This window comes from Elgaria multicarinata, chromosome 1 (genome assembly GCF_023053635.1).
Source record: "Elgaria multicarinata webbii isolate HBS135686 ecotype San Diego chromosome 1, rElgMul1.1.pri, whole genome shotgun sequence".
Classification (NCBI taxonomy): Eukaryota; Metazoa; Chordata; class Lepidosauria; order Squamata; family Anguidae; genus Elgaria; species Elgaria multicarinata.
In genome coordinates, this window is record NC_086171.1 from 2,899,548 (window position 1) to 2,918,517 (window position 18,970).

Consider the following 18,970-nt stretch of genomic DNA (forward strand, 5'->3'; position numbering starts at 1 on the left):
CGCCCATTTGCCCTCATGGATTCCCACACGACACCTATATAACGTCACCTGCAGCAACAGCTCCTCTTCTAACCCAAACGGCCACGACATCATCTCTTCTAACTCCTCTTCTGTCTCCTTGCTAACAACATAAAGATGAGAAGAACTAGCAAGACTCAACCATCCTAATTCTTTCAGCACAGGCTAAGCGCTTCCAAGAGCTCTCCTCTTCGCACTGCCTCCAATGGGAAATTGCTGAACAGGCCACCACATTCCTGAAGGAAAAGTTTCAACTCTGAAAACCAAGAATGTGTACTGAACAACGCCTCCCCACTTTTGCAAGTCTGATACAGAATTAATTCAGTCAGGCCAATGTGCTTCGGTTGTCCTTTTTTCTTTGCGTGGGAAGAACTCTGCCTTGCAATATGAAGATTCATACAGAAGTCAAGTGAAAACAGAATTCTCTGCTCACAGATTCAATACAGTTTGCAATTTCTGACCAAGCCGTTTAGGAAACAAAGCTCTGAGACTTCCTGCCCCTGTAGCCTGCTCTTTGTAGTATGTTATTATTATTATTATTATTATTTATTTATATAGCACCATCAATGTACATGTGTTCTAGTCACACCCAGATTAAACTGAGGAGGAGCAAGATGAACGGGACAGAGTAGAAGGAAAGTGGACGGAACTTTAAAAGAAAAATGCTGCTAAAATATTTATTGCACAAATTATTATTATTATTATTATTAATTGCACTTAAGCAAATGCTCATATGTTGAAACAGGGACTGCACAGCACTATAGAAAGTCAAGTTCACATTTGTAAGGAAAAGCCTACCTCAGCCCCCCTCTCAAAAATTTCAAAATTGTTGTTCCAGCTTCCAGAATGTCTCCCTTAAAGCAAGCTTCACATTTTCACAAAGATTCATATAAGCATAAATAGAAGGAAAATTGAAAGCAAGAGCTGAAAGGAAAAGCATGCATTTTGGCCAGCTGGAATGCAAATCATAACCAGGGAAAAACAAGGATATCAATGGCATGAACAGATAGGGCCTGTCTAAAGACTGAAATACAGAACAGACCAAAAGGTCATTAAAATTACGTTGGCTATGAAAAATAGACTGTGGAACCCCAAACATTCAGAATATTGGAACTTAAAACACTTGATGCAATTAAGACACTATGCATTTTAGCTTTGAGGAATAATCATATATTTTCAAAAGGTTCATGTAGCACGTCTGAAATTAAAAACACACATCATTTTAATACACACCTAGAGTAGAATACTGAACTAAATACAACTTGCCCATATGCTTCTAATATAGCACCACCATTTCCTTTCCAATCCATCGTCTACACGTAGATACAGGATTACCAAATACTATGCAATAAATGCACTCTTAAAAAGTAGCAGTATACAATTATTATACTAAAAGACCTAAGCATCAGCCATGATATACTACAACTTTTTACTATTTACAGCAGCGGTCCCCAACCTTTTTGGCACCAGGGACCGGTTTCGTGGAAGACATTTTTTCCACGGACCAGGGGTGGGGGTGAGGGGATGGTTTTGGGAAGCCACCACCACCACTCCAGCGTCCTGGCTTCGCTTTGGCTGGGTGGCGCCCAGCCGAAGCAAAGCCAGGACGCTGGGGCAGGGGGCTTCAGAACGGCGCACCCGGAAGTCGCTCTCCCAGAGTGGCTTCCAGCCAGGCGCACCGTTCCGAAGCTGCCCCACCCTACCCCCAGAGTCCTGGTTCTCTTCGGCTGGGCAGGCAAGATGGCGCCCTGCACCCAGGTACACTGGGGTGGGGGTGGGGGGTGAAAGCAGCTCACCTGTGCAGCCCGGTTCCTAACAGGCCACAGACTGGTCCTGGTCCGTGGCCCAGGGGTTGGGGACCCTTGATTTACAGGGTACCTACAGGACTTCTCTCATAGGACCAACTCTTATCAAAGACTGCAGAACCTCTCAAGGCTGGTTCAAAAATACCTGTACTTCACTTGGATCCCATCATTCAGGGAAAGGCTATTTCCTTCATCCCCTCTTCATTTATTTATCTTTGTCAGCTTTCCAGAAGCATCTTGCTAGCCACTGTTGGAAACACAATGCTGAACTAGGTTGACTTTTAGCCCAATCCAGCAGGGCTCATCATATGATACTTATTCACATCTGAATGTGCAAACTGATTCAACTGAGAAAAATATGTTTGAAATTATACAAACATTTTATCTGATGATTAATTTGTGAGGTCTCGTTCAGACATAAGCCAAAAAATAGCATCTCAACTTCTTCCAGACAGAATGATAGCTATATGCTACTTTCAGATCAGAAGCAGCATGACTCTGAATTACCACTGCTGGTGAACAGCTGCAGAAGAAACCTAGCGCCCTCCAACCATGGGCATTTGGTTGACTGCTGTGGAACAGAACGTTGGGCCAGAGAGGCCTCTGAACTAATCCTGAATGGGTTTTCTCACGTTCTTAAGAATCTGCCAAAATACTTCATTATTATTTGTTTTTCCTAGATTAGGCACAACTTTATTTATCTCTTCTATCAACACGTTAGGAGTATTTTATTTTATTTATTATTTATTAATTACATTTCTATACCGCCCAATAGCTGGAGCTCCCTGGGCGGTTCACAAAAATTAAAAACATTCAAAGTATAAAACAACAGTATAAAGCCATAATATAAAATACAATATAAAAGCTCAACTATATCACATAATAATATGATTATTATATAATCATAATATATGACTATAGAATTTAATTCTACCCAGTTTGGCTAATTTCTAAATAGCTGTACTCAGGTTTTGCTTTGACTTCTTCTTGCTCATTTTAAACTTTAATTGGCATATATTGTATTTACTAGTGGTGCGCCTCGCCTCGTTAGCTGCTTTGGCCCATTTTCTTTTACATGCAAAGGAAGTGAACCTGTGACCCCCTGAATGCAAAGCAGGCCCTGTACCACTGAGCCACAGGCCCCACCCAGCACAGCTCCCCCCTGCTTCCTTGTTAATAAAGAAGGAAGCACACGCTGGGGGGGAAAGAAAGTCAAACCAATTATTTTTGATTGGAAGAAAAGAAGCAGTAATGCGGAATCTCTTCTGTGCTGTCCTTTTCAATGCAGACTTCACTGGTAGATTCAGTGCTACCTTGCATACTTCCATTATTAAGCAAACCATAGTTAATAACAAACTCCCACTGTGCAAGACGGCGGTGACACTGCTTTGAGCAGCAGTCTGTGTAAGAAAACAACCGCACCTCACTGGAAGGAATGCAGCCAGCAATACAATCTTATCCAATGCAATGGACAAAAGCAAATGTCAAGTTCTCAACATCTGAATCGTTTCAATCGATCCTCTCCTTGTATATTAATCCAGCCACTATACAAGTAGCTGGGGAATTCACCTTTCCTATACTGTTGCGAAGATGATGCAAGAGAAACCTCAGATTGCACCCTCAATTCTAGAAACAGGTTCTAGGACCATCTCTCTAACAAAGGACAAGAGGCTTCTTCCAAAGGAACTGCTGTATTGCAAAAGAAGGAAAACACTGCAGTTTAAGTATTTGATCCTGTGGGGACTACAATTACATAACGGGTGCAAATAGTTCCCCAATAATTACAAGTCTTAAGGCAAATTCATACACTGCAATGTGTAGGTTCTCAATAACATTTCAATTGTTTCATCATCCCCCAAAATTTATAAACGCCACTGATGCTAACATTTTGTTAGGGATCTCTATTATATGGATCACATCTTTTTGGAATATTATGGCCACCATCTGGAAGGCCGCTTGAAAAGCTTCCAAATGAAAAGCAGTGCAACAATGGAACCAGTTACCTAGGGAGGTTGTGGGCTCTCCCACACTGGAAGCATTCAAGAGGCAGCTGGACAGCCATCTGTCAGGGATGCTTTAAGGTGGATTCTTGCATTGAGCAGGGGTTGGACTCGATGGCCTTATAGGCCCCTTCCAACTCTATTCTATGATTCTATGAAAATTCAGTTCCTTTCAATCCAACTGCACGGATATGTGGTGTGGAGAAGGGTTACAAATTATCAGGTAGACTCCATCACTGAGATGTCTGTTAGTCAAGACTAGTACTCAGCACCAAAACTGATCCAGCATAGCAGTTCTCATAAGCTATGTTCTCTCTTGCACTAGCCACATAGCAGATGCGCCAAGGGAGTTTGCGGAACTATAATTGCAACTATTCCCCAAACACTACTTTATGCTGTGTACACTACACTCCAAATTAGTAAGCTGTAACAGAAGCCAGTATCTATATCTTAGTTTAAAAAATACCACTTGTGCTGTCTTGGGGAGAAGATTAATACACATCAAACTGCACTATGCAGCAGAGCTCTCTATCAAGGATCCCTTTCCATGTTAACACTCTCTCTCTCTCTCTCTCTTCATAGAGAAAGGGACTTGGCCAAATCATGAACCGCCATCAAAGAGCACTCACTATCCCAATCGGGATGACATGCGGTGCAGGAGGAAGGGTACTGAGGCTATAAAAATGCTTCGTAATTAGTTAATAGCTGCCCAGTTCTTGATAGCAAAAAGAAGAAAAATGGAATTTCTAAATAATTGACAAATACAACAAACTAGGATTCATCCAGAGGGGGTAGGGGAGACAAAAAAAAATCATATTTTTTAAATGGAAGACCTATGGCCAGTAATCACATCCTTGGAAACCGATCTCCTGAATTGGGAAAAACCAAATTAATACAAAACGACAGACCTCTTCAGAAATCACATCCAATACGTGAGTAGGGGTTGCACCAACTAGCACCGGCCCAGGGCATCTGTGCATACATAACCACTGCCTGTAGCAAGAAAGCCTTTGCGCACGTCCCCAAATTATATGGAGCCTTCATGCAAAAAATTCTCTGCTACAGTCATTTGCACTGTATGCATGGATGCCAGGGGAAGGGGCTAGTCAGCATGGCTCCATCATGTGTTGATTGAACACATGGGCCTAATTTCTGAAGAGGGCTTATATATTTGTAGTATCTGCCACAGAAGGTATTGCTAAGTGAATATAAGAAAAGCCCAGCCGGATCAGAACAAAGGCCTCTTCTTATGTCCTTATGCCTATATGAACCCCACAAACAAAGGCATGAAGGCAGTAAACCCTCTCCTGCTGTTGTTCCCCAACAACTCACACTCAGAGGCATACTGCTTCTGTTCTTGAGATAATATATAGCCATCTAAACTAGTAGCCACTGATAGCTTTATCCTCCAGGAAGCAACCAGAGAGAGTGAGGGCAATTGTACTGTAATTACAATTATTTGTTATGCTTATGTTTATTGCTTTCTGAATTACCTCTTCTGAAAACTTTGTTAGAAAACAAAGAATCCACACTGTTTTATACATCTAAGGTAGCTCCATGTACCATGTCACCCAGACTGAATTCCCCCCAATGCCAATCTTTCATCTGTAAATTTTAGTGATGTAGGTAAGGAAATGTACACCTTTGCTTAAGACAGACAAACAACTACAGAGGCAACAAACAAAGACAGGTCAACAAGAAACAAGGAAAACTCAAGAGTTAAGTCAAGCAAAGACGAGTTAAACAGATGACAGGGTGGGCATTCATCAGAAGAGGAAATATCAGAAACCAGAAAGTAGAAAAAGATGTGGAGATGAGGGAGATAAGAGAAAAAAGAAAGCTAAGAAAAGGGCAAGGGAAACCAGGTGGCAAGAAAAGAGAAGAGAAGTGAGCAAAAAAGATATGGGGAGATCTGAGATAACAAGGACACCTCTCTTTTATCCCTCACCCCTTCTACGCGCACCAGACATACCCTGACTAAGTAAGCCACAGCCCTTCCCATTATGAAGGCTACATGGAACACAAACCTTGTCTGGTGTTTCTGCTAAGATGAAAAAATCTAAGAAATGCCTAAAGAAAACTACAATCACACATACCATTGTGACAGGAAACACATTTTCTACAGCTTCAGTCTAACCAAACATAAGTTAATGATGGCTTGACAGATGGAAATCCCATATTTATTGACAACTGTTTCTATATTTAAATTAGATGAGGAGAGTACAGAGCACAGATTTTTGCCATGTTCCTTTCATTTAACCTACAATTTAAGCCCTACCGACTGTGTTGTGACTTGCCTACCTATGACTGAGCAAACACTCACCACCAGTGAAGCAATAAGGGCCCAACCTGGACCGGAATCTGCCCATTCAAGACAACCAGTTCCAGCCTCTTTCCATTCCACCTTCACATTGCTTCTCCTCCTTTGAGGTACATGTGGTGAGGCTCTTCGCTCCACTGCGACTGCAGATTGCAGTTCTGTACCGCCCCCCAGGCTCGTCCTCAAAATTTATCTCTGATTTTGATTCGAGGCTGTCCTTTTTCCTCTCTGATAACTGTCCTACTCTTATCTTGGGTGATTTCAATATTCATGTGGATGACCCTCAAGATGCTGCAGCTCTACGATTTCGCTCATTATCTTCCTCTTATGATCTTAAGCTTTGGTCTGATGCACCCACACATTCCCTTGGACACTGTCTGGATCTTGTTCTCACTCGGAATTGCTCTGTGTTGGACTTTTCTACTGCTCACTTTCCGTTGTCAGATCATCACCTAGTTTCTTTCAATATTACTCATAATCCTCCTCCTTCACGTCCCACTTCTCGCTCTTGTCGTGAATTGCAATCTATCAATTATGAGGCCTTTTCCCAGTCTCTAGCCTCCTCCCTTCCTTCTGTCTGTTCAGCTGTCTCCTTCTTTAATTCCTCCTTATCTTCAACTCTTGATAATCTTGCTCCATCTACAACTCGGATAGTTCGCCCTTCTCAACCCCAACCGTGGCTCACCTCTTCCCTCCGCTACCTTCGCTCTTGTTCCCGGGCAGCTGAACGCCTTTGGCGTAAGACCAGGGACCGGGCAGACTTTGTCCATTACAAATTTGTACTCTCCTCTTTCTCTTCTGCCATCTCACTGGCCAAACAGCAGTACTACTCAACGCTGATCCAGTCAAATTCTAGGCATCCTCAGCGACTCTTGGCGTCCTTCAATTCTCTTCTGAAGCCTAATCCGCCATCTCTCCCCGCCTCTCTGTCTGCTAATAACTTTGCCTCTTTTTTCAATGCTAAAATCCAAACTATCCGCTCTGATCTGGCCAGCTCTGCTCCTCTTCCAGTTCCTGCTCCTCATCTGTCAGCTCCTCCTGCAAATTTCTCTGTGTTTCCTTCGGTCTCTGCGGATGAACTGTCTACAATACTGCGCTCTTCGAAGCCTTCCACTTGTTCTCGTGATCCGATTCCTTCTCGCGTCTTTATTAATCTTATTCCTGCTATCCTCCCTTCCTTGCTACATATTATTAATCTTTCTCTGTCCTCTGGTTCATTTCCTTCTGCTTTTAAACATGCTACAGTCTCTCCCATTCTCAAGAAACCTACTCTTGATAGGCTATCTCTGTCTAACTACCGACCTGTCTCTTTGTTGCCGTTTGTTTCAAAGATCCTGGAGCGTGCGGTCTACTCTCGCTGTCTTGACTTTCTTTCTAGTAACTCTGCTTTGGATCCATTTCAATCTGGATTCCGTCCTCTGCATTCCACCGAAACAGCCCTTACTAAGATCACCAATGATCTCCTTACTGCCAAGTCTAAAGGCCATTATTCCGTTCTTATTCTCCTTGATCTAACTGCAGCCTTTGACACGGTTGATCATGATCTTCTCTTAGATTCCCTTCATGACCTTGGATTTTGTGGCTCTGTCTATAACTGGTTTGCCTCCTATCTAGTGAGTCGCTCTTTCAGCGTGTTGACTAATGGCAGCTCGTCTTCCTCCTTTCCCCTTTCAGTAGGGGTTCCGCAAGGCTCGGTGCTTGGCCCGTTGTTGTTTTCCTTATACATGTTGCCCTTGGGCAAGCTTATTCAATCTCATGGCCTCCAATATCATCTGTACGCCGATGATACACAACTATATCTGTCATCTCCGGAACTTTCTCCTGATGTTCACGATCGTATCTCGGCATGTCTTTCAGATATCTCAGCTTGGCTGCTTCATCGTCGTTTGAAACTTAATATGGCAAAAACTGAACTGTTTGTTTTTCCTCCTAAACCTTCTCTTCATCTCTCATTCTCTCTTACTGTCAATGATGTTACGCTTACTCCGGTCAACTAAAAACTTTTCTTTTTCCTAAAGCTTTTAAAACTTGATGTTGTGCAGACTTCTACTGTTACTTTCTACTGTTAGTTTTACCCTACCCTGTGCCTGCTTACCCTACCCAGTACCTGTTTGCATTCTCTTCCCCTCCTTATTGTTTTACTATGATTTTATTAGATTGTAAGCCTATGCGGCAGGGTCTTGCTATTTACTGTTTTACTCTGTACAGCACCATGTACATTGATGGTGCTATATAAATAAATAAATAATAATAATAATAATAATAATAATACAGGGACCTGAAGACCTTCCTATATAAATAATAATAATAATAATAATAATAATAATAATAATAATAACCACTTGCTTCTCTCACATCCTCTTCTGTCATAATTTGCTTCAACAGTCACAGGAACAGGTACAATTTTATTTTTACATGGAAACCAGGGTGAAGTGTTGCTACATCCTTTCCACAACAGTCCACCAACAACAAAGCAGCCTCGTCTACTCTAGCTATTTGAGAGAGCTGCTTACTTCGCATTCTAACCTCAATATACATTATCTATGCTGCTGGCTGAGCATTTTGTAGGTGGAAAACTGCACATAAAAGGTGGTTGATTTTGGAATAAGGCTGCTTCCCTTTCCCTTAATCGAGTTCAATGCATGCAGCACAGGAGTGGGCAACTTGCAGCCCTCCAGATATTTTGTCCTACAACTCCCATCAGCCCTAGCAGCACACCAATAGTGAGGGATTACAGGAGTTGTAAGGCAAAACATCTGGAGGGCCACAAGTTGCTCAATCCTGATGTAGCAGAAGGTGTACAAATTTTGGCTGGCCTTTGTAACCAAACAGCGCAACATTATATTTGTTTACTCAGAAGGGAGTCCAACGGTGTTCAGTGGGAGCCCCACTGAACACCGTTGGACTCCCTTCTGAGTAAACAAATATAATGTTGAGCTGAAGGGAGGGTCATGGTCCTCACAATCCCTGGTGTTGGTTTGGCTACAAAGGCCAGCAGAGGGTTGCAGCTTTAGTCTCTGATCTCATGCTGCACTTCAGCAGCACCAGAACGCCTGCTGTCCGAGGTCAATTTTCTCAGACAGAGTGGGTCTTTCTGGCACCAGATTTCTGACTCCCCTTTCCAAGGTTGGAGCACTACCTCCAATGATGGAGGAGGTAAGCCCCACTATCTGATTTTCTCCTCAGACAATACCTAGGGGCCATGGGATTGCTCCCTGAATGTCCCCATAATTTCAGGTATTTATTCCATTCTATCACCAAATCATGAACCCATAAAATTTTATATTGCTTCAGGACAGAACTGCGACTTGCAAGGCCAAGGGGGTTCCCATATTTACCTTATAATGCTAATATAGGGGCATATGGGGGGAGAATGAGCATTTGCAGGGGAGAATGAGTGGGAGGGAAAGGGGTGGGTAATTCCTCCCTCACTTACCAATTTACCCATAGGTTATTTTAACATGATTTTAAAAAGTAAGCCCAGCTAAAGGGGCAGAGGGGGGTGGGAACACCAGCAGGTGTTGCAGGGGAGAACCAATAGAAGTGAGAAGGGTTAGTTCCACCCTGAATAGCAGCAATAAAAGAGCATGAGAGGTGAGGATTAAAAAGAACAGTCAACACTGGACATGAGAATTTTTTTAAAAATTGGAAATTTCACTGAATAGGAAGAGACTTGGGAATAAGGAAGTTATTTGTCAATTGTACAGTATCAGAATTATAGTGTTGACCTTAGGACTAGAAAACGGGGGGATCCCCATGTAAACACCAAAGGAATGTACTTCAGCATTTGTCTATCTTTGACTTGCACTCCAGTTTGCGCTCATTCACACAACACATTTTCCCCCTCTATGCAGCCACAGATTTCTGTCCTATGTGAATTAAGCAATCACAGATATGACCAGCAGCAATTCCTATGATTGTTGGAGCTAGAAAGAGTACCGCAGCAATTGTAGAACTGCTCCAGGTTTTTCTACAATTGCCCAGTCCACAGCTGGCTTGCAGTGCATACCCTTCAAAGACGATCAGGAGTGTTCGCATGTAAATAATCCCCCTCCCTGCCCAAGATACTATAGCTTGACAAAGGAGTTGTTTATGTCACACGGTCCCCTTCCAGTCACAGTCTACCAAAGCCACCACTGCCTTCCATTTCCCCTTCCATGAAACAGATGTTTCAGGTCTACTTTCTTCAATCTCAGTTCTACATCTTTCTTCTCATCGGCTCCACGGTTGTCATTTTCTTTTAGTTAGCCAAATCATACGCAGGAGTGGATCCAACATCATCGTTCCACCAATGGAATAGATACCACTAGAAGAACATGGCTTCCCTGCCCTCCCCACCTTCCTGCACACAATCCAGAGTAGATTTGGAGGGCATTGGGGGGGGGGGAGCTGCAGGGAGGAGGAAAAGGTAAGAAAATCCTGCTCCCCCAGAAGTATCCATTCTGTTAGCTGAACAACGATATTAGATCCAACTGCTGGCTTTAGAAAGAGAGATAGAGCTACTCCATATTTTTATATTTAATGGATGGATATATTGGCTATCCCTAAGGCTCTGTAGGAACTACATAAATAATTCAAATTTTACATTTAAGTGTAAGATTTGTAAAGCTTATTCTCCACCACTTAAAAAAGGTGGCAACATATGCAGTTATTCAAAACTCCATTTGAAAAATACAAATGTAAGCATCCTACTAAACAGCTTACACAGGACTGTGGTTCTCATACCATGGACTGAAGAGTGACAGTGGTTTTAAAGGCATCCAGTGGAAGAAGGTAGATGTCATAATAACAAAAGAAGCACTTTCCCTGATTCAAAATAAACGAGCAGTAGCAGATACAATTAATCCTTGCTTATACAATGAGTGCATTTTGTCATGGCAGAACCTACTGACTCTCAAGGGACTGACAGTGTAACAGACAGACAAGTCAAGCACTAAGAAAGCAATTCATGGAAGTTCAATTGTGTATATGCTAAGTTTGACTATGGCTGCTAAAGCTCCTTAATTTCATTCTCTATATACAAGGAAGTGCACAATGCCGCCTGCATTCCTTACATCTAATTACATCACCTCAGTTCCTAGCACACCCAAAACTCCTCTTACTGTTCATAAACTAAACCAGCTCAGACTTATTTCTACTAGACTGAGATCCGTATCTCAGAATGGAAATGTTACATCATACTTTCTGCCATTAAGACAGAATAGTCAAGAACAAACATTTGCATGTTATTTAATCAACAAACTAGTTATGATATCAGCTAGATCTAGCAGATACAGTTCACCTCCTGCTCCTTTCCTCAGCTTCAAATCCTGTGTGTGTGTGTACACACACACACACACACAAACCCTCTTGGAGGTTGAGAAAGGTTGATATATATCATATGCATATTAGCCTTCCCCAAATTCATGACCTCCAAGAGGGTTTGGGCTACAACTCCCAGCATTTTTTACTGTTGGCAATGCTAGCTGGGGCTGATAGAAGCTGAAGTCCAAAATATTTATAGGGCACCAAATTGGGGAAGGGTGTGTGTGTGTGTGTGTGAGTATACTGCTTTATCTTTCCTTGAAAGAAAAGGCCAAGATGGTTTACAACAAAAATACACTTCGGTTACCTAATTTAAAAACATAGAAACAACATATTAAGAACAATATTTGAATTAAATCTGATCGTATAGGAAGGCTCAAAAAGGCAAATAAATAGATCACCAGAAACTGCACCTACTTGTTTACACAATCAAGAGGAATACTGTCATAATGACCTGTAAACTTTTTCTTAATTTCACCCATTCCTCTGAAAGCCAACTTGCCCCATTCACTGACTCAAGGTTACAGAGAATGTATTTAAACACAAACACACACACACACACACACACACACACACACACACACACACGGAAACAAGATGGCAAAACCTGTAATGACTCAAGGGTGGAGGTGTAGAGTATTGCTAAAGACTACTTTCTACTTGCTTCATGGAATAATCTGAGCACTGTTGACAGAAACCACATCTTTATGATTGCACGTGTCTTAGCATAGCGGCTAGTCTCATGCATGGCAGCATAGCAGCTAAGACACTGAGCACCAAATCAGGAAGACCCTGCTTTGAATCTTGCCTTTGCCATGAAACTCCCAGGAAGCTACTGTCTCAGACTCAATCTGCAATGCAAGGGCCAATAACACTGATCTCCTTTACAGGGTCGTTGTAGAGGGAACAGCCCCCGTCACAGGTTGACCTACAGCTTAAGCTACCAAACAGGGTCGTCGTAAACATTTCAGGAAGGATAGACTCCACGCATGCTGCCTGCACCTCTTTAGAAGGGGCAGGATAAAAACGTGACAGATCCACAAACGCCCACAAGCCAGAACACAAAAGTAGCCGTGCTGGACCCACAATTAAGACATGAGGACCAGGCAGCCCTTTCGCCAGGCCCCCTCCAGACATCTTCAGCCCACACCTTCCAGAACACTCCCTTATTTATTTATTATTATTATTATTATTATTATTATTATTATTATTATTAATTTAATTATTTCATTTCTATACCGCCCAATAGCCAAAGCTCTCTGAGCGGTTCACAAAAATGAACCGCCCATCCCTTCCCATCGACGTGGTCAGGGATGATGGGAGTTGTAGTCTGACACACCAGGAGGGTGTCAGAAAGCCTGGTCTAGCGACACACACACACACACACTGCCACAACTACTTGAACTCCCAGGAGCCCCTGCCAGCCTGGCCAAACGTCCAGGAAGGCTGGGCGCAGGGCGGGAAACATCTGGAAGTCAACTTCCGCCCCCAGCCCTGGTCTGAAACACCTGGCGGGCACCAGGCTGGGGCGGGGAGAGAACCACTACACACGTAGCAGTCCTTAGACCAGGCTTCCTGCAACTTGGCGCCCTCCCTGCGGGTCGGACTACACCTCCCATCATCACCCCAACCGAGGGATGGGGATGGTGGGAGTTGTAGTCTGACACACCACGAGGAGGGTGTCAGGAAGCCTGGTCTAGCGACACACACACACACACACACACACACTGCCACGACTACTTGAACTCCCAGGAGCCCCTGCCAGCCTGGCCAAACGTCCAGGAAGGCTGGGCGCGGGGGCAAAACATCTGGAAGTCAACTTCCGCCCCCAGCCCTGGTCTGAAACACCTGGCGGGCACCAGGCTGGGGCGGGGAGAGAACCACTACACACGTAGCAGTCCTTAGACCAGGCTTCCTGCAACTTGGCGCCCTCCCTGCGGGTCGGACTACACCTCCCATCATCACCCCAACCGAGGGATGGGGATGGTGGGAGTTGTAGTCTGACACACCACGAGGAGGGTGTCAGGAAGCCTGGTCTAGCGACACACACACTGCCACGACTACTTGAACTCCCAGGAGCCCCTGCCAGCCTGGCCAAACGTCCAGGAAGGCTGGGCGCGGGGGCAAAACATCTGGAAGTCAACTTCCGCCCCCAGCCCTGGTCTGAAACACCTGGCAGGCACCAGGCTGGTTGAGGTGGGTGGGGGAACCACTACACACGGAGCAGTCCTTAGACCAGGCTTCCTGCAACCTGGCGCCCTCCCGGCGGGTCGGACTACACCTCCTATCATCCCCACCCAACCGAGGGAAGGGGATGATGGGAGTTGTAGTCCCCCGACGCCGGGGCTGCAGGTAGACACACTAAGCCCCCCCACCCCACCCCGCCCCTCATGGCCTTACGGACACTCTTCGACCAGTCCTTCCCTCACGAGCAGCGTCGCTTCGCCTCACGGAAACTGAGGGGGAGAGAAAGAGGCGGGGAAATGAAGGCCGCGACCGGGACCCCGACGAGCCCCCTCACCTGGGCGGCGGCGGGGAAGGAGGAAGAGGAGGAGGAGGAGGAGGAGGAGGTTTGCTCTGCCTCACGCCGGCGCCTCGCGGATGCCGCCGCCTCCTCCCGCGCGATGGGCGATGGACGCCGTCTCGCGCGGCTTCCGTCGGCCCCGCTTCCTGCCTCTCATAGCCCCCACCGTCCCCACGCACGCACATGCACGAGCGCGGCGGCGGCGGCGGCAACGTCCCCTGCGTGCGCGCTCCCGGCCGCTGGATATTTCCCCCCTCTCCCTGATCCTCTCCCGCCGCCTTCTTTCTGTTTAGCCGCGCCCTCCCTGGCCTTGTGCGCATGCGCCACTGAGAACCTCCCCACCCCCACCCCCACCCCCCGTGGCGCGCTCCCTCAGCGCTCTTCACCCTGTCAATAACAACGATCGATTATTGATTGATTCCCTCACATGGGGAAGGGTTGATTTATAGGTTTGTAAAATGTTTGTCATAAAACCGCCAACAAAACTGATCGTCATTATTACAACACCAGAAATTATTATTATTAATGATAATATTATTATTAATAAGAATAAAAATAAGAAATCTATTTCTTACCAGCCTCTACATTTTGATCGAGGCAGGGAACAACAGTAAACGGTGAAATACATAAAAATGAAATACATTGTTAAAACATCCTAAAAAACATTCTAAAAACATCTTAAAATTCCAGTGGATAAAAATAATTAATAATAATTCTGTATTTCTTCGATTGTAAGACGCCATCGATTGCAAGACCCACACTAATTTCAGTATCACCAACAGAAAAAAACACCCTAAAACACACCCACGATTCTAAGACGCACCCCATTTTTAGAGAAGTTTATATGGGGAAAAAAGTGTGTCTTAGAATCGAAGAAATAGAATTAGTACTCCAAGGCCATCGAGTCCAACCCTCTGCTCAATGCAGGAATCCACCCTAAAGCATCCCTGACAGATGGTCGCCCAGCTGCCTCTTGAAGGCCTCTGGTGTGGGAGAGCCCACAACCTCACCAGGCAACTGATTCCATTGTCGTACTGCTCTAACAGTCAGGAAGTTTTTCCTGATGTTCAGCTGGAATATCGACATCAGGAAAATAGGGTAATAATAATAATGATAACAACAAAATATATTATTATTTTGTTTTTATTATGTTTGAGCCAGACTTATCCATACTACAATTCAGTTAGTCATTCATTTCTCTGAGTCTACTGGATGGCTACATCCGGATCCAGCCCATATTGATTATTATGATGGTAAATGTTGTGCAGACTTCTACTGTTACTTTCTACTGTTAGTTTTTCCCTACCCTGTGCCTGCTTACCCTTCCCTGTACCTGTTGGCATTCTCTTCCCCTCCTTATTGTTTTACTATGATTTTATTAGATTGTAAGCCTATGCGGCAGAGTCTTGCTATTTACTGTTTTACTCTGTACAGCACCATGTACATTGATGGTGCTATATAAATAAATAATAATAATAATAATAATAATAATAATAATAATAATAATAATAATAATAATTTAGAGCCAGGCTTAGAGTATCATCAGACGAGTGATGCTCATTACTCCCCATTTACGGAAGTTCGCAAGTCCTTTTCGATGGCGATGTCTGCCTCCCCTGCGTCTCCCGCTTCTTCTGACCTTTCCGTCACAAAATAGTCCCCTTTAAATCCGATTTTATTTTTTGAAACCGAATGTGCCATTTCCTGCTGTGTGCAGGAAAACCAGCGCGATAAAAACAGCTACTGAATGGGCCATGTGGTCATTAGGGTGACCATATTTTGGAAACCAAAAAGGAGGACAACATGGTCAGCCCCCAAGGGGGTGTGCCCATCCACATGTCCGGCCCCAGGGGGCATGCAGGGCCGGTGCCAGACTATTTTGCACCCTAGGCAAGGTGAGGTACTTTCACACACACACCCCAAAAATGACAACTTTGATTTTTAAGAACATATGTTTCCTGGAAAAAATAAGACGCACAACACTTGAAACTGCTAAATTTATTTTAAAGTGCAAGAAATACGTCATGCCAATTATAGCAAACAAATTGGAAAGGAACGTCTATGGGTCTAAAATGCATTAGGAATGCATTAGGAATATCACCTCCAAATCATCCCCCCCAGCTCACACACACACTCAGTATCACTCACTCCAAATAAACACACGCATGAACACATGCATTCACTCAAAGACCCCATGCACCCTATTCACCCATACATTCTCTCTCTCCCTCTCTCTCTCTTCCAGGTGTGTTCCGGAAGTCCAAACATGAAGCCGCCCCACCCCCACCCCAGCATCCCTGGCTTCGCTTCAGCTGGGCGGGCGCAGGGCGCCATCTCACCTGCCCAGGCCCGGCTGAATCCTCGGGCCAGCTCACAGCCAACGCGCGTGAGTGCTGCGCTGTGCCCGGCGCCCCTCTTAGCTCGGCACTCTAGGCGGCCGCTTGAGTGGCCTCTATGGTAGCACTGGTCCTGGGGGCATGACCAGCACCAAGGGGACATGCCCACCCAAACATAGCCTTGGTCATGTATCTGATTTTACAGCACACAATTAAGACAAATCTGTTCTACATAACATCTTATGTAGAACAAGTGAGACATTCAATGTATCTGAAATTAACTTCATTCACTCCTACTTTTGCAGCTTTTGCTGTACTTTGAAGCTTTTGCTATACTCTGGGTGATACAGTCTCCCCTTCCCTCAAATATTTTTTCTGACTGTATCCTCACTCCGCTGCAAGCTGCTGTTGCTTAACAAGGTTTGCTGCTGGCCAGCCTGCCGGCTTTTTTATTTTTAAATTTCAGTGTTTTAAAATACTTGTGTACCATTGTCACAAGTTTCTCTACTCTAACATTAAGGTGGGTGTTGTGGGCGGCAGACACGGCCTTGGACCCAGGAGTCGAAGTTTCCAGTCCTCTCCCCCTTGTAGCTGGTGTGGAGAAGACCATGCTGGCTGCCTCTCCGAAGTCCCAAAAGCAACCTCGGAGGGAAGGTAAAAGGAGGCGTTCCCCTGGGGACAGGGGAAGCCGGAGTATAAGAAATCCTCCGGCCTCCCCTGCCTCCTTCCCTCCCACTCCTTGACACCTCAGCTAGATGGGCAAAGAAGACCATCTAGCTGGAATGCAAAGCAGGAGGAGCATGAAGGTGAGGATTGCCTCGGCTGCTCCTCACACTACACCTTGGTTGGCCGTCAACCTCCCATCCCCATAGGATTGTGCCCTAAATCATGCCCTGATGAAGTTCTCCACCCACCCACCCATGGTGGTGGTCCATTAGCCAAAACATTAGAACTGGCAGGCATACAGATATAGTTGGCTATTTCCCCTTTCTCCCAAGGATGGGGCTGGATGTTTAGCCTGGAGAAGAGAAGATTGAGGGGAGACATGATGGCACTCTTCAAAGACTTAAAAGGTTGTCACACAGAGGAGGGCCAGGATCTCTTCTCGATCCTCCCAGAGTGCAGGGCACGGAATAACGGGCTCAAGTTAAAGGAAGCCAGATTCCGGCTGGACATCCGGAAAAACTTCCTGACTGTTAGAGCAGTACGACAATGGAATCAGTTACCTAGGGAGGTTGTGGGCTCTCCCACACTAGAGGCCTTTAAGAGGCAGCTGGACAACCCTCTGTCAGGGATGCTTTAGGGTGGATTCCTGCATTGAGCAGGGGGTTGGACTCAGTGGCCTTGTAGGCCCCTTCCAACTCTGCTGTTCTATGATTCTATGTCATTACAAACATTGCAGAGTTGGTGGAGGCTGCTCAGAGCCAAAGGGAACATTGCAGGTTACACCAGGACAGAGACAGCTCGTGCCTCTCTCCATATAGCAACCCGTTGAGTAATCAACGCAGGGCCTTCCTATACAACCCTAAGGCGCTCCTCCGCCCTAATTCATAGGACTCCCTCCTCACAGGATTAGAGAATCCTGTACTTGCAAGGATGGGGTAGCTGATAGTAATCAAAATAATAGAACAGAGGGGTGGGAAAGAATACGATGAATTAGAACAGATTGCCATCTGCAGGAACGTGCGTGTCTTGTTTGTTAATAATTATTTCTCTGAGGCCGCAATCGTTGTCATACAGCTGTAGGCACTCAGGTAATATCTTTTTAAACATGTGTCTGGGAATTAAAATTCATACTTATTTATTGTCATGGAACACTCTTCAATAAGTATCCCCAAGGCCCAGGAAAACAAAAAGGGCTTTTAGCCTGGACCGCCAACGGAGGCAACTGGAAAACTTCCCTGGGGAAAAGAGTGTTGCAAATGCCTGCCACAAAGGCAGATGCCTCCTCCCCACTTGCCACCGGCCTTCTCTCGGTGCCCAGGCAGGTTGATACGGAAGTGGAAGGTCCTTTGGGTGCTCGTGCCAAACCACATCCGCCTGTAAAGGTGAGCACGAGCGCTTTTAATTGGCCAGTGGTGGCCGGCCTGCACAGCCAAAGGGCACTTGTTTTCAAGCCCCGGGGGCAAATCCAGTCCCCAGAAGGCCACCCACCACCACCCCCGCCCCCATTCTCTCCCCCAAAACCAAAGTGGTTTCCTGGACTTTGGCCCCTGGACCTATTTAGTTGAGGCTGATGGCTCCGATGTCGGTGGGACTGTGAATCTACTCTGGGTTTCCATCAGAACTCTAAAGGAGCCATCCAGAGTGCTGAAGGCGCGCCCCCCCCCCCCCCAAATAGTTTCAACATCTTGGTGATCTCTTTTAGAGTTCTGACTGAAACTCGGATTTACACCCCCACTGACATCGGAGCCACCAGACGGGGAGCAAAAAGGAAAGCCATTATTGTCTTTCTGTGGCTAGGTCCTCAAAACACGTATACGGTAAGGGAGGTGTCGATTTGGCCCTGCCCGGGACACAGTCCCCAACAGTTGCTCTCTGGCCAAAGGATCCATCTCCACCCTTTATCCTCCTGCTGGAACAAAAAGAACTGGAACAAAAAAGGGTCCAGGGGATGAGCTGGTGTTACCTGTCCTCACTTACCAGGTCCTTACCATTGTTAT